The sequence below is a fragment of the Apodemus sylvaticus genome, chromosome 9, assembly GCF_947179515.1.
Source record: "Apodemus sylvaticus chromosome 9, mApoSyl1.1, whole genome shotgun sequence".
Classification (NCBI taxonomy): domain Eukaryota; kingdom Metazoa; phylum Chordata; class Mammalia; order Rodentia; family Muridae; genus Apodemus; species Apodemus sylvaticus.
This window is the reverse complement of record NC_067480.1, coordinates 53,982,975-53,995,670: the sequence shown is the minus strand read 5'-3', so window position 1 is coordinate 53,995,670 and position 12,696 is coordinate 53,982,975. Positions and strand designations below refer to the sequence as shown.

At 44.6% G+C, this 12,696-nt stretch overlaps 1 protein-coding gene across 4 annotated transcripts in view; it reads right to left on the bottom strand.

Annotated features, from left to right (window-relative positions):
- The window catches only part of Als2 (alsin Rho guanine nucleotide exchange factor ALS2), a 66,490-nt gene extending 60,052 nt beyond the window's left edge, over positions 1–6,438 (bottom strand). For 3 of the 4 annotated variants that reach the window (XM_052192536.1, XM_052192539.1, XM_052192540.1), the window contains exon 1: positions 6,340–6,438. The gene's annotated coding sequence lies outside the window, so the exon portion shown is untranslated. Of the gene's footprint in view, positions 1–6,032; positions 6,099–6,339 lie in introns of those variants that run through there. The other variant, XM_052192538.1, reaches the window with a different exon arrangement.
- Positions 6,439–12,696: the final 6,258 nt, after the last annotated feature.

The following is a 12,696-nucleotide window of genomic DNA, read 5'->3' as shown; positions in this document are numbered from 1 at the left end:
TCTTATTACCTTTGTTCGGAAAGTTGCCCCAAATTTAAATTGAAAACTTGGCTCAAATATATTTAGATGGTCGAAGAAAATAATAACACTAGCCAGATGCCATCATCTGGTCAAAGCTACCAATAACATCTTAACAGATCATGTAAGCAAGAAACTGGGGATGAGCCAGAAGAAAAGTATTTATAAATACTTGATAATTAAGAGAAGAATCAGTTGATCAATTTGTGGATTTAGAGAGACAAAAGCTAATCTCTCTAGGTATAATTCACTAGCAGCAAAATGAACTGCTCAAAAGCCCATCTTTTACTTGTGAGAATTGGAAGAGAAAAACAAACCTGTGTATCTTCTTCAAACTTAAAAGAACTACATAATCACTCAAAAATGTATCAATAACTTACTGATTTAAGTACTTTTTTAAGCCAGGCTCACTGCTGCATGCTTACAGTCCTAGCACACACAAGGCTGGGCAAGAAGATCACGAGTCTAGGCCAGTCTAACCTATATATCACTACCAGAGCAAAATCAAACAAAGGGCATAAGCTAAACACACCATCATCCTATGTCCAGAGACTCGGGTCCAGACAAGAAAACGAGCGCAACACCAAAAAAACAACCTCATGCTTTGTTGCAGTTCACCAAGGTTCTCTTAAACACTGACAAAAAAACTGCCACTTTTTATTACTAAAAAAAAAAAAAAAAATTGTTTGGTTATTAATGGAAAAGAGAAGTTTAAAAAAAGTCTCCTAATAAAGGAAACGCCAGGCTAGGAGACCATTCAGTAGGAGCACAAGGGCCTCAGTGCAGATCCCCAACACCCAAGTGGAAGACACTCATGTCTGAAACCCAGCTCTAAGGGGGGGGGGGGGCAGCACAACATGAATGAAGACAGGAGGATCCCTGTTGCCTTACTGGATAGCCGGTGAGCTCCAGATTCAATGAGAGACCCTACTGTAAGGATGGATGGATGGATAGATAGATAGATAGATAGATAGATAGATAGATAGATAGATATAGAGCAGACGGATGATGACCTTTAGCCTACACACACACACACACACACACACACACACAAGCTAGATGTGGTGCATATAACTATGATCTCAACAGTTGGGAGGTAGAAGCAGGAGGATCAAGAGTTCAAAGGCATAGAGCTATAGAGCAAGACTGTCTTTTAGAAAACATTCCTTCTGCTGCAGTGGTGGCACATGCCTGTAATCCCAGCACTCTGGGAGGCAGAGGCAGGCGGATTTCTGAGTTCGAGGCCAGCCTGGTCTACAAAGTGAGTTCCAGGACAGCCAGGGCTATACAGAGAAACCCTGTCTCCAAAAAAACAAATTCAAAAAAAAAATTCTTCCAAGAACAATCTGCCTTTAATATAGTTGGAATCTGCAGTAAATGTACTTCTGTAGAAGCTCTGAAAGGAGTTAAGTGCTCACAGCACTTGTCCTAGTGACCGCAACAAGGTTCAGATGTGCCATCAGAGCAGGCCTCCTGTGCCATCCCAGCCACCACCCACCCTCCTCCCTTGCTTGTTCACCTCACACTTGCCCAGGCTCACATTAACACTGGGGTATATTTTGGGATTAGGTATAGCAGTCTACGAATACTTTATTGTTTATACAGTTGATGCCTCAGGTACTGACTTCTTGTATCCCAAATTCCTACTGAAAATGGTCCTCCGAGCTCTGAGCTCCAAGATTTCATAAATCCCTGAGATCACTTAGGTAGAGACCATCCATCTTTGGATATGCAGGATCTACAACCCTGACCAGCACCAAGAAACCCTAGAAAGCAGGACTTCTGGGGAAGACTGCAGCTCATCTGGTCACTGATGGAAGGAGAGAAGCTCAGGCGGGCTGTCCTCTGAGCTCCACTCCCACTGGCAAACACAAGCACACACCATAAATAAATGCAGTTTTTAAAATGTTTAAAGCACTGGCTAGACATGCTTGTGCTTACAGAAAGGCTGCTTTTGACCTTTTTATACAACCAAACTGCTAACCACTTTATAATCTTCTTTATGAGAGGAAAGCTCTTTAAATGAAGCAGGCATAAGAAAATGCACTTACTTAAAAAACTTTCTTGGAAGTAAAGTTGGTGTGCTTTGTAGCCCCAGGCTAGCCTCGAAGGGCTACCTACTCAAGGATGACCTTGAACTCCTGACCTCCTGCCTCTAGGCTGGGATTACAGGCATGCCTGGGTTAATATTTCAAACCCTTGGTAACTTCAAAAGCCACCAAGACTTCTCATATAAGACACTTAAACACAATCCTCGAGAAGTCTTTTTTTTTTTTTTTTGACATGGGGCTCTTTGATATGACACAAACACACACATACCACTTAAACACAACCCTTCTTACTCTAACTCAACTCAGGCTGGCCTAGAACTACCCTGTCCTGGCTTTTCTCCCACTTGAAATCTCCTGATTAGGTCTCTGGAGTGCTGGGATTGCAAGTAGACATCACTGAGTGCCCAGCTTGAAAAGCTGTTTTCTTTCTTTTGTGGGTAGGGAGTGGGGCTAGGGGTGATGGGGAGAAACAGGGTCTTACTACATAGATCTAGCCATCCCGCAATTCACAGTGTAGATAGACCAGGCTGCACTTCAATTCACACTCTGTAGACCAGACTGGCCTTGAACTTGATAAGGTATCTCTCTCAACACCTGAGCCAGATTCTCCACTAAAATCCTTTCTTGAAAGCAGGCAATGGTGGGGCAGACCTTTAATCTCAGCACTCGGGAGGCAGAGGCAGGCAGATCTCCAGGACAGCACTGAGCAATTTCCAGGACAGCCAGAGATTACACAGAGAAACCCAGTCTCACAAAAGCAGGGTGTGGTGGTTCCTGCCTGCAATCCAGCCCTGGGGGACTGAGACCATCTTAAACTACAGAATGAGGTTCAGGTTAGTCTGGCTAACAGACTGAGACCTTGAACTGGTTGGTTAATGTGGGAGACACCAGCCCTGGGCAGGTGGATCTAGGAGGCATAAGAAAGGTAGCAGAGAGTGAACCTAAGGCAAGTCAGTAAGCACCTTTCCTCCATGGCTCCTGGTCTGTTTGCCTCTGGAGTGTTGGGATTGCAGGCCTACACCTGCCCATGCCACCAGTGCTGGCCAGGCTCCTGACTGCATCCCTGCCCTGACTTCCCTCAAGTGATGGGGTGATGTGAACCACATAAAATAAACCCTCTTCTCCCCAAACTGCATTTACTCATGGTGTTTATCACAGTAAGAGCGAGCAGACCAGGGAAGACCCTGTCATAAAACATCCTTCTTTCCAACATCACCTCTGCTTCATTAAAAGAAAGAACTAGAGAAAGCTCTTATAGGCTGGTGGTGTTCTTTAGAAATACTGTTAGAGGAATGTGGCAAGGACGGATGTAGGCCTATAATCTCAACACTCCGAGGAAATAGAACCAGGAGTTCAAGGCCAAGCCCGACTACTCCACTATATAGCATGTTTAAAAGGAGCCTTGGCTACATAAGACCTCAGACTTAGCAACAGTTACTACTTGCTTTAGACGCCGCTAATCACACAAAAACTAAAACCAGAACTCCAGCAATATTTTCACTAGTCTCTTCACTTAAAGAGGTAAAGACCATCCAACTGCCCAAAGTAGGGGTATGTACAGTGGGTCACACCTGTAATCCTAGCAGTCCAGAGACTGAAGCAGGAGAACTGAAAATTCAACACTGGTCCAAACTACAAATCAAGACTTTATCTCAAAATAAATAAATAAATAAATGTAGTTTTTGAACATTATTTAATTTTTCTTCCCAAATTACCTGTCTAGTACTACTATAAACTACTGTTTCAAACAGTTATTACATTTATTTATTATTTTGTGTGTGTGTGTGTGTGTGTACATGTGTGCTTCTATGCATGCTTCTGGAGGTCAGAGGCCAACTCACGGCAGTCAGTTCAGTCCTTTGGTGATGGATTTCAGGAACTGAACTAAAGTCATCAGCCTTGGTGACAAGTACCTTTACCTACTGAGCCACCTCACTGGCCCATGCTTTCAAATTTTAACATTATGAAACAGCTTTGAATTTTCTTATTTAACTATGAACTCTAAATCTGCCAATACTAGCCACAATTTATGAAGTAATAAATGTTAACTAGGTGTAAATCATATCAGCATATTTTCCATATTAAAATGTCTTTATGAAATACTGAAGTTACTAGAGATCAGCTTGAAATGACTTTTTCTTCTACATACAAATTATAAAACTATTTCTGAAATGAACTGTAGTTGTTCTATCAGAGACTGACCATGCGAAGCCTGTGTCCACTGCAGTCAGACCCACTAGCTACTGCTGACTGCAGCCAGCGAAGCGAGGGCCTCCCCAGGGTGCTTGCTGCCGCCTTCTCGCCTGTCAGTCTCCCGCTCTGTTCATCCAGTGCTTAAATCTGTGTTATAACCTTTTCTTAATAAACCCAACTCTACTTCAGTCAAAATATCGTTCCTATTTTCAAAAAACAAAAGGTCACTATGTAGCCTTGTTCATGATATACTAAAAGAAAGTAGTAACTATAAAGAGTTATATATCGATCATTTCCCAGGGTCCAGGCATAGTAACAAATGATACATAAACCATACATGCAGGTACTAATACCAGAAAAGCCTAGTGTAGAGATAAGGAAACTTAGGCAAAGAGGCTCAAACAAAGACCTGTTCAAGGTATTTCTAGATCCAAAGCCTAGAATTACCACCGTGCCTCTATTACTAAATGGATGGTTAAAATATTATTACAATTCACTCTTGGCATATGGTAACACCCACTTGTAATCCCAATACTTGGAATGCTAAGGCACTAAGAACTCCACACGTTCTAGGCCAGACTGGGCTACACAGTGAGTTAATGAATCAAAAATATATATAAACAGCAAAATTTTCACTGATCTCATTACCTAACACATTGTGATAGCTATTTCTGGTTGTCAACTTGACTGCATCTGGCATGAACTACAATCCAGAAATGAATGGCTCACTTGTGATCCAGATCTTGAAGCTGGAAGACACAGGCTTCTGGAGCAGATCTGGAGACATGGTGGCCATGAAAAGCTTAGGTCCAGGCAAAGTAGAACATGCCTTTAATCCCTGGAGACCGAGGCAAGCAGATCTCTGAGTTCAAGGTCAGACTGGGACAGGGCAAATTCCAAATCCTGGAGTAGTAGTGCACACCTTTAACCTGGGTCACACCTTCTGCTAGAGGCCTACGTAAGGCCGCTGGAAGGAAGGCTCTCTCTGCTTGCCTGCACTTACTTGCCAGCACATCTGTTGGAACCCACTTCTTCTGGATTCCAGCATATCCAGATATCCAGAAAACCAGCTGAAGTAACTACCCTTGTGGGACTGAGCAACTATTAGATTCTTGAATTTCCCATTCACAGCTGCCCATTCATTGATGGGTTAGTTGGACTGCAAACTGTACGATAAATTCCCTTAATATAGAGACATTCCATAAGTTCTGTGACTCTAGAGAACCCTAATACACACATGTATAAGATAAAAACAAAAAAGCATGACCTACTGCTTTGTTGCATTTTTGTACCTGCTCCGAATAAACCTTCATCACACAAGTTTATCCTTGACACCCATTTAAAGAACAGATAAGAGCAAAAGAATAAGAACCTTAGTTTGGGAACAGCAGTCATTTAGCCTGTAAGAAAGTGCTGCTCTTGACCAATTCAACCAGTGTGTTTTCCCTCTTTGGTAACGACAGAAGTACTAAACAGTAGCTTGCCTCTACAAATCTACAGTTGCTTGTCTGCAAATAGCCCTGTTGCCTGGAGGGCCAACATCAAAGTGAGGACCATTTCCTCAAGATCGTCCTGTGTTCTTTCCGGTCTTCACGACGCTTATTCTCTCCTTTGATGGATTACTTGATACACTAAGGGATTTGGTCAAACTACCACTGACTAATACCGAAGTCCTTTTCATTTTCTGCAAATGCTGTTTCAAACCACTAACCCTCCCACCCACCCACCCCCTTCACTTTTCACCGCGATTTGCATCCTGGGCAAACCCACCTAGGACACTCAGCAAGGTTCACAGTCTTGTCAGCTGGGCGCCCAGTGTGGGCATTCAAAAAACCCTCTGAGTGAATGGGCGGAAAGCAGCGTAGGTGGAGGCGGGAAGAAGGGACCCGAAGGAATGCCACACAGCTCGGACCACGGCAGTGGCGCTGGGACCGGGAGGGTGGGACCCGGGCCGAGCCACCACGTCCGGAGCTCTTCCACAGGCAGGCGCTGTCCCCGCAGGCCAGCCCAGCTCGCTCCCGCACCTCGGCCGACCCGCCTTCGAACCCAAGGACCGCCCGAACCCGCGCGGGCTCACCTGACGCTCCCGCAGCTCCGCGCTCTCCGCCCGGCGCGAGCCCGACTGCACCGCGGGTACGCGAGATCAGCTGATTCACGGGGGGCGGGTCCTTCAGGTAGGGGCGGGGCCTCCGGCGGCGGCTGGAGAGGCGGGCCTGCAGAATGGGTGGGGCTAGGCAAGAGCCCGTGACGGCGTCCGATAGGGATCAAGATTGCTCTGAACGCATCAGCAACTGCAAGCAAGCCATTTAGTTAGAACCAATTGTCCTAGGGCGCACTTTAGAAGCAACCGAAGACTTAGAGAACGGACGTAGCCCAATAAGCGTTTTCATGGTATCGATAGGCCGCGCTTGAGGATGGAGGCTACTGCAAATTTTGTTACCTCTTCAAACTGCGAGAGATGAAGAGAAAATCTTACCTCTCAGAACATGACTGCACACGTCTGTAAGCCCGTTTGTGAGATGAAGGCATCAGGATCAGGAATTCGAGACCAGCCTTGAGAGCCTGTCTCAAGAAAAATAACAAAAGTGAAAATACGAACTATCTTTAAGCTACATTTTCATGGATTGTTCCCTAATGAGGATAGCTTCCTTTCCCACCCATGACGTTATCCCTTCCCGAGTGTGCGTTTGCCGCGTGTCCACCTCAAACGGTAGAAGTAAGGAGTGAGGTAGGAAAAAATTATTTCCTCGGGGCTCCTTAATATACAACGTTAAAATTTTTTTGCTTGCTTCACGGTTTCACAACAATCCTCGTCACGGTCGCAATCCTCCTGCTGCACCTCTAAGTCCTCCCTTGAACATTTTCTTGCTGCTTGCAATACAAGCAAGAGAGAAATCTGTTGCTACAGAGTGAGCATCGCTGAACCTTCAGAGTTACATTTACTCCGTTAAAGATAGATGTATTCCCTAGATCTAAGGCTCCGGCGTACAATACCCAACTGGTTCCTCTAACTCAGGGGCCCTCACCAGAGCTTTATCAACTTCAGTGCCAGAGCAGAAAAATGTACAGCCTTGAGAATGGCGCCACCAAATGGTACAAACCAGAGACGTCCTGCAATTAATGGAGCCTGTGCTCTGGCCGCCCTAACAAGCTTTCTGTCCTCCCTAACACAGCTGAAAATGACAACAGTGAAAGAAATTCATTCAATGAGGCTGCATTAGGAAGAACAATTAAGGGGCTGGTTCAGTAACCCCCCAAGGCTATCTTTGGGCTCCTGACATGAGGTTTAAATAGAAAGCTGAAGGTGTGATCCTGCTCATGGTAAACACTTCTTGGTTGGTCCTGCAAAGCTAAGTGGCAAGTTGTCAGAACTAGGAAACAAGCCCTCCCTCTGGTTTGCACCCAGAACGCCAATCTTTTCTTTTCCCAGCGAGACTCTTGAGGAAATCTAATTTTTTGTGACCCATTATCCTGTTAGTCCAATAGTCAAAAGGAGGGGCACAGGTGTCTCTCCTTGGAATATCTTCACTCTTCTCAGGATGGTCACACAGCTTCTGCTGAAATAGTCTGTGGCCAAACTATTTCAGAGCCTAAACCAATCATTTATACACTAATACATTATCTCCTAGTCCTCTGCGGGGGTAACCCCACCCTCATGTGCTCTTAATCCCTTACTGAGCTCTATCCTGCCCTCCTCCTTTGATAAAAATCAAAAATAAATGTCCTCATCTACAGTTCTGAGGCAAGTGAGACTTGCCCTAGCTTCATTCCCCCTAGCAGCTACCAAAATATCCACCTACAACCAAAGTCTTCCTTTTCCTGTCCTGGAAAGAAGCGTTTTGTCCTCTCAAGCTAATCCTGGTCCCTGAATTAAGACCGCATCCCTCTAATCCACTTAGAGACTCACCCACTTTTTGCAAATCAATTCAGCTCTGCATTCTTTCTCCTCAATAAGATAAGTCTCTGTGGTTCCATTTTTAGCTATTTTTCTTCTACCTCATCTCCTGTGCAACTTAACATTCTACCTCTATTTTTGTATTCTTGTTTTTCAAGGCAGATTTTTTTTCTGTGTAGCTAGATATGTTATTTTACCAATGTATACCCCACCCTCATGTGCTCACCCATGTGGCCTTTCAGAAAATATATAGAGTGATTTAGCACGTGATATATCACATTTATCCTTATGAAGTCTATGTCTTAAGCCTGAAAGAATAGTTTTAAGAATGGTCCCCAAACAACCAGACTGTTGGCATTACTCTTGGCTGCCCACACACAGCAACAAGATGGTAAGACACTATGGTTGAAGACACTATACACTTTCTTTTTTTTAAAGATTGATTTCATGTATGTTAGTACACTGTTGCTGTCTTCAGACATACCAGAAGATGGCATTAAAAATGTTTGTGAGCCACCATGTGGTTGCTGGGAATTGATCTCAGAACCTCTGGAAGAACAGTCAGTGCTCTCAACCACTGAGCCATCTCTCTAGCCTGACACTATACACTTTCATCACAAGAAGTGAATAAATTGCTCTTCCAGAGGTCCTGAGTTCAAATACCAGAAACCACATGGTGGTTCACAATCATCTGTAATGAGATCAGATGCCCTCTTCTGGTGCATCTGAAAAATAGCTACAGTGTAACTATGTATAATAAATAAACTTAAAAAAAGAAAAAGAAAAGAAAAAAAGAAAGTGAAATTTTTGCCGGGCGGTGGTGGCGCATGCCTTTGATCCCAGCACTTGGGTGGCAGAGGCAGGTGGATTTCTGAGTTCGAGGCCAGCTTGGTCTACAGAGTGAGTTCCAGGACAGCCAGGACTACACAGAGAAACCCTGTCTCAGAAAAAAAAAAAAAAAAAAGAAGGAGGAGGAGGAGGAGGACGAGGACGAGGAGCAGGAGGAGGAGGAGGAGCAGGAGGAGGAGGAGGAGGAGGAGAAGGAGAAGGAAAAGGAGAAGATGAAGAAGAAGAAGAAGAAGAAGAAGAAGAAGAAGAAGAAGAAGAAGAAGAAGAAGAAGAAGAAGAAGAAGAAAGAAAGAAATGAATAAATCAGTATGGACTTCATCAGGAAACTTATTCCCTAGCGGCTAGTTCTCAAAGGTGCAAAGGTATCAGGACAGTATTTTATTTTGTCTTATTTATGTGCAGGTCACTTCAGGAAAAAAGATAGCAATTGTCTTACTCATCATTGAATTGTGCATGCTACAATACAGCCTTGCCGGGCAGGATGTGCCCCTGGTGTCGTAGTGGCATTGCTGTTTAGGGTATAGTCCACTGCTTGCTGGTTTGAGGTGAGACCTGCTCCAATGGAGGGAATTCATTCCTCATATTATATAGCCCATGGCTGCAAAGGTCATAAGCCCTAAGGGAAATCTACTACTGTTGTTTCTCTGATTGCCAGAAACCTGCCTTAAGTATTTGTGTTTATACCTCTAGATTAGTGGGTCTCTTAGACAAGAGAAGCTTCTCTTTGCAACAAGGAGCAGATGCTGACATGCAATGATGTCCACATGCTGAGAATAAGTGACTATTGAATGGATGTCTCTATTGCCATCTGCAAGGTGCAAAAGAAGAGACAGAAAGAAGAGAGCCTGCAGGTGGGGAGGATGCTGTGAAAGGCTCTTCTAGACACCAGGCTGCATTCCTGAACTCACAGCAGCTGTGGTTCCCTGCACAAGATCAAAACAGAATTTTAGTACAGATTGAGGAGGAGCACATAAGGCTCCACCCCTAGCCTAAGATCTATTGAAAGCTGATGGCTGCTGAGGGGGAGAGAGTTATTTTTCTTTGGGGACATAGCCACTGGTAGATTGCCCATTCTCTAGTGAAAGGCCCCACACCCATAGATAGATAGATGGATGGATGGATGGATGGATGGATTGGATTGGATGGATGGATGGATGGATGGATGGATGGATGGATAGATAGATAGATAGATAGATAGATAGATGGATAGATAGATAGATGGATAGGTGGATGGGTGGGTGGATGGATGGATGGATAGATGGATAGATAGATAGATAGATAGATAGATAGATAGATAGATAGATAGAGGACATGAAGTTGGGAGAAGGCACAAGGAGAACTGGAGAGAAGTGGGGAGAGTGCAGAGAATATGATCAAAATACACTATATACATACAATTGTTAAAACTATTACCAAAAAAAAAAATGACAGTAGGACTAGCTAGACAGATACTCAGTCGTTAGGAGTACTTACTGCTCTTCCAGAGAACCCAAGTTGCGTTACAAGCACCCACATGGAACAACTCACAGCTGCCTCTTCTGGCCTTCACAGGGACCTGCACGCACATGGCGTTCATATCCACTGATACACACATACACATAAATAAAAATAAGCCTTGCAAAAAACATGGCTATCCCTGAGAGGAAGACTGGGCACAGGAGTGTCGGAAGAACTGACTGCTCATTTTTTGACTCAATCGTGCTTTTTAAAAACCTTTCTTCTGAGAGGATATGTTGGTTGGTTTTGGTTTGCTTTGGTTTTTGGTTCTCTAAGACTGGGCCTCATATAGCCCAGGGTGGCCTCAAATTGGCAGTGGAACCAAGATTGGCCTTGAATTCCTGGTCCTCCCACTCCTTCCTCCTAAATGTTGAGATTAGAAATGAGCTCTGTCCCACCTTGCTTCGAAACCGGCAAATATGAAAAAAGACACAGCAGCTCAGTGACACAGAGCTTGTCTGTTGCCCACAGGGCTCTGGTTTTGATCCCCAGTGGCCATGTTCTAAAGAAGCTTCACTTAGTGTGGTGGGCTGAATGTGCTTGGTCCAGGAAGTGGCACTATTAGGAGGTGTGGCCTTGTCGGGCTAGGTGTGGCCATGTTGGAGGAAGTGCATCACTTTGGGGATGACCGTCCTCTTAGCTCCCTGGAAGCCAGTCTTCTCCCATTTGCCTTCAGAACAAGATGTAGAACCCTCAGCTCCTCCAGCACCACGCCTGCTTGGATGCTGCCATGCTTCCTGCCTTGATGATAATGGACTGAAATGCAGAACTTGTAAGCAAGACACACAAAAAAGTTGTCCTTTATAAGAGTTGCCTTGGTCATGGTGTCTGTTCACAGCAGCAAAACCCTAAGACACCTTGCTTTAAACAGGGAACAGTGAGAAGAGAGAGGACACAGGGAGGATCCCTGAGGTGCCAGGTATGACAGTGGAGCCTTCCTCGACCTTCCATGCCAACCCAGTCACTAGCTGAAGGCGACAGAGAGAGACCAGCTAATGGCAAGTGATCCAGAAGAAACAGCTTTGTCAAGCCATGTCTGAATTCCTGACCAATTCCCCAGAAATATCTTGCTTCTTTAAGTCAGTACATTTGGAATGTTTGGTTATGCAGCAACAATTGAAACAAGGACAGAGTGATGGCTAATAAACAAATAAGGTAGTGACAAGGACTTCAGACGTGGGTGGCAGCTTTCTAGCTATTGTCGCATATGGATGGAGCCTAATTTCAACTCCAGCACTTGTCTTTGTGACCTTGACATGAGTCATTGTAACCTCTGTGTGCCTTGACTTCCTCACCAGTAAAACAGGGATGGCCACAGGCCTAGCTTGATAGTGAAGTGAAGATCAAATGGTTTACCGACTATATAGAGTTCACCATTCATGGTACAGAGCAAAAGCTATATGTGACTAGACATAATGGTAGTGACCTATAATAATCCCATCAAGGAAGGCTGAAGGAAGAGGATTACAAGTTTGAGACAAGCCTAAATTATATAACAAGACTGTCTCAGAAGGGGCTAGGAGGTGGGGATGCATGAACAGCTGGAGACATGCCCAGAGAGCATTTCTGAGGCAGAGCTAGGAAGTCAGGAGGGTCACACAAGTTGGAGGCTAGCTTAGTTGATGTAGTGAGACCCTGAAGAAGGAGGAGGAAGAGAGGAGGGGGCAAGAGGAAGAGAAGGAGAGGGTGGGAAAGGAGGGACAGGGTATTAATAAGTCTGGCTAAGTTCTTTGTCTACTCAAACTTGGAACTTGAGGTGGGGGCCCAGGGATGGTGTTGCAGGGACTGGGGGGGGGGAGAAAGACTTGAGAAAACTCAGAAAAACCCTTCAGCACCATCCAAAACACGTACATTACAGAGAGAATAGGAGGGGAGGAAGGAAATATGTTTCCTTGGAGAAGTTGTGAAGTATAATTTTTTTTAATGGAGTAGCAGTAACAGAGAGGGTGTGAGGTGAGAGTGTGGGACAGGTTTCCAGAGCTGGGAGTGTAGCTCAGCTGCAAAGAGCCTACCTAGCAAGTGTGAAGTCCCAGAGCCCAGGAAACAAACAATGACATCCCAAACCCAAGCACTAAAAAGCAAAACTCTGTAGTATGATAGCAAACCTAGATCTCCTATTAGTAAGAATCTGACTTCAAAAGGAAAAAGAAAGGGTGGGTGAAAATCACTAGTGGGGGAGGGAGCTGGAGAGAT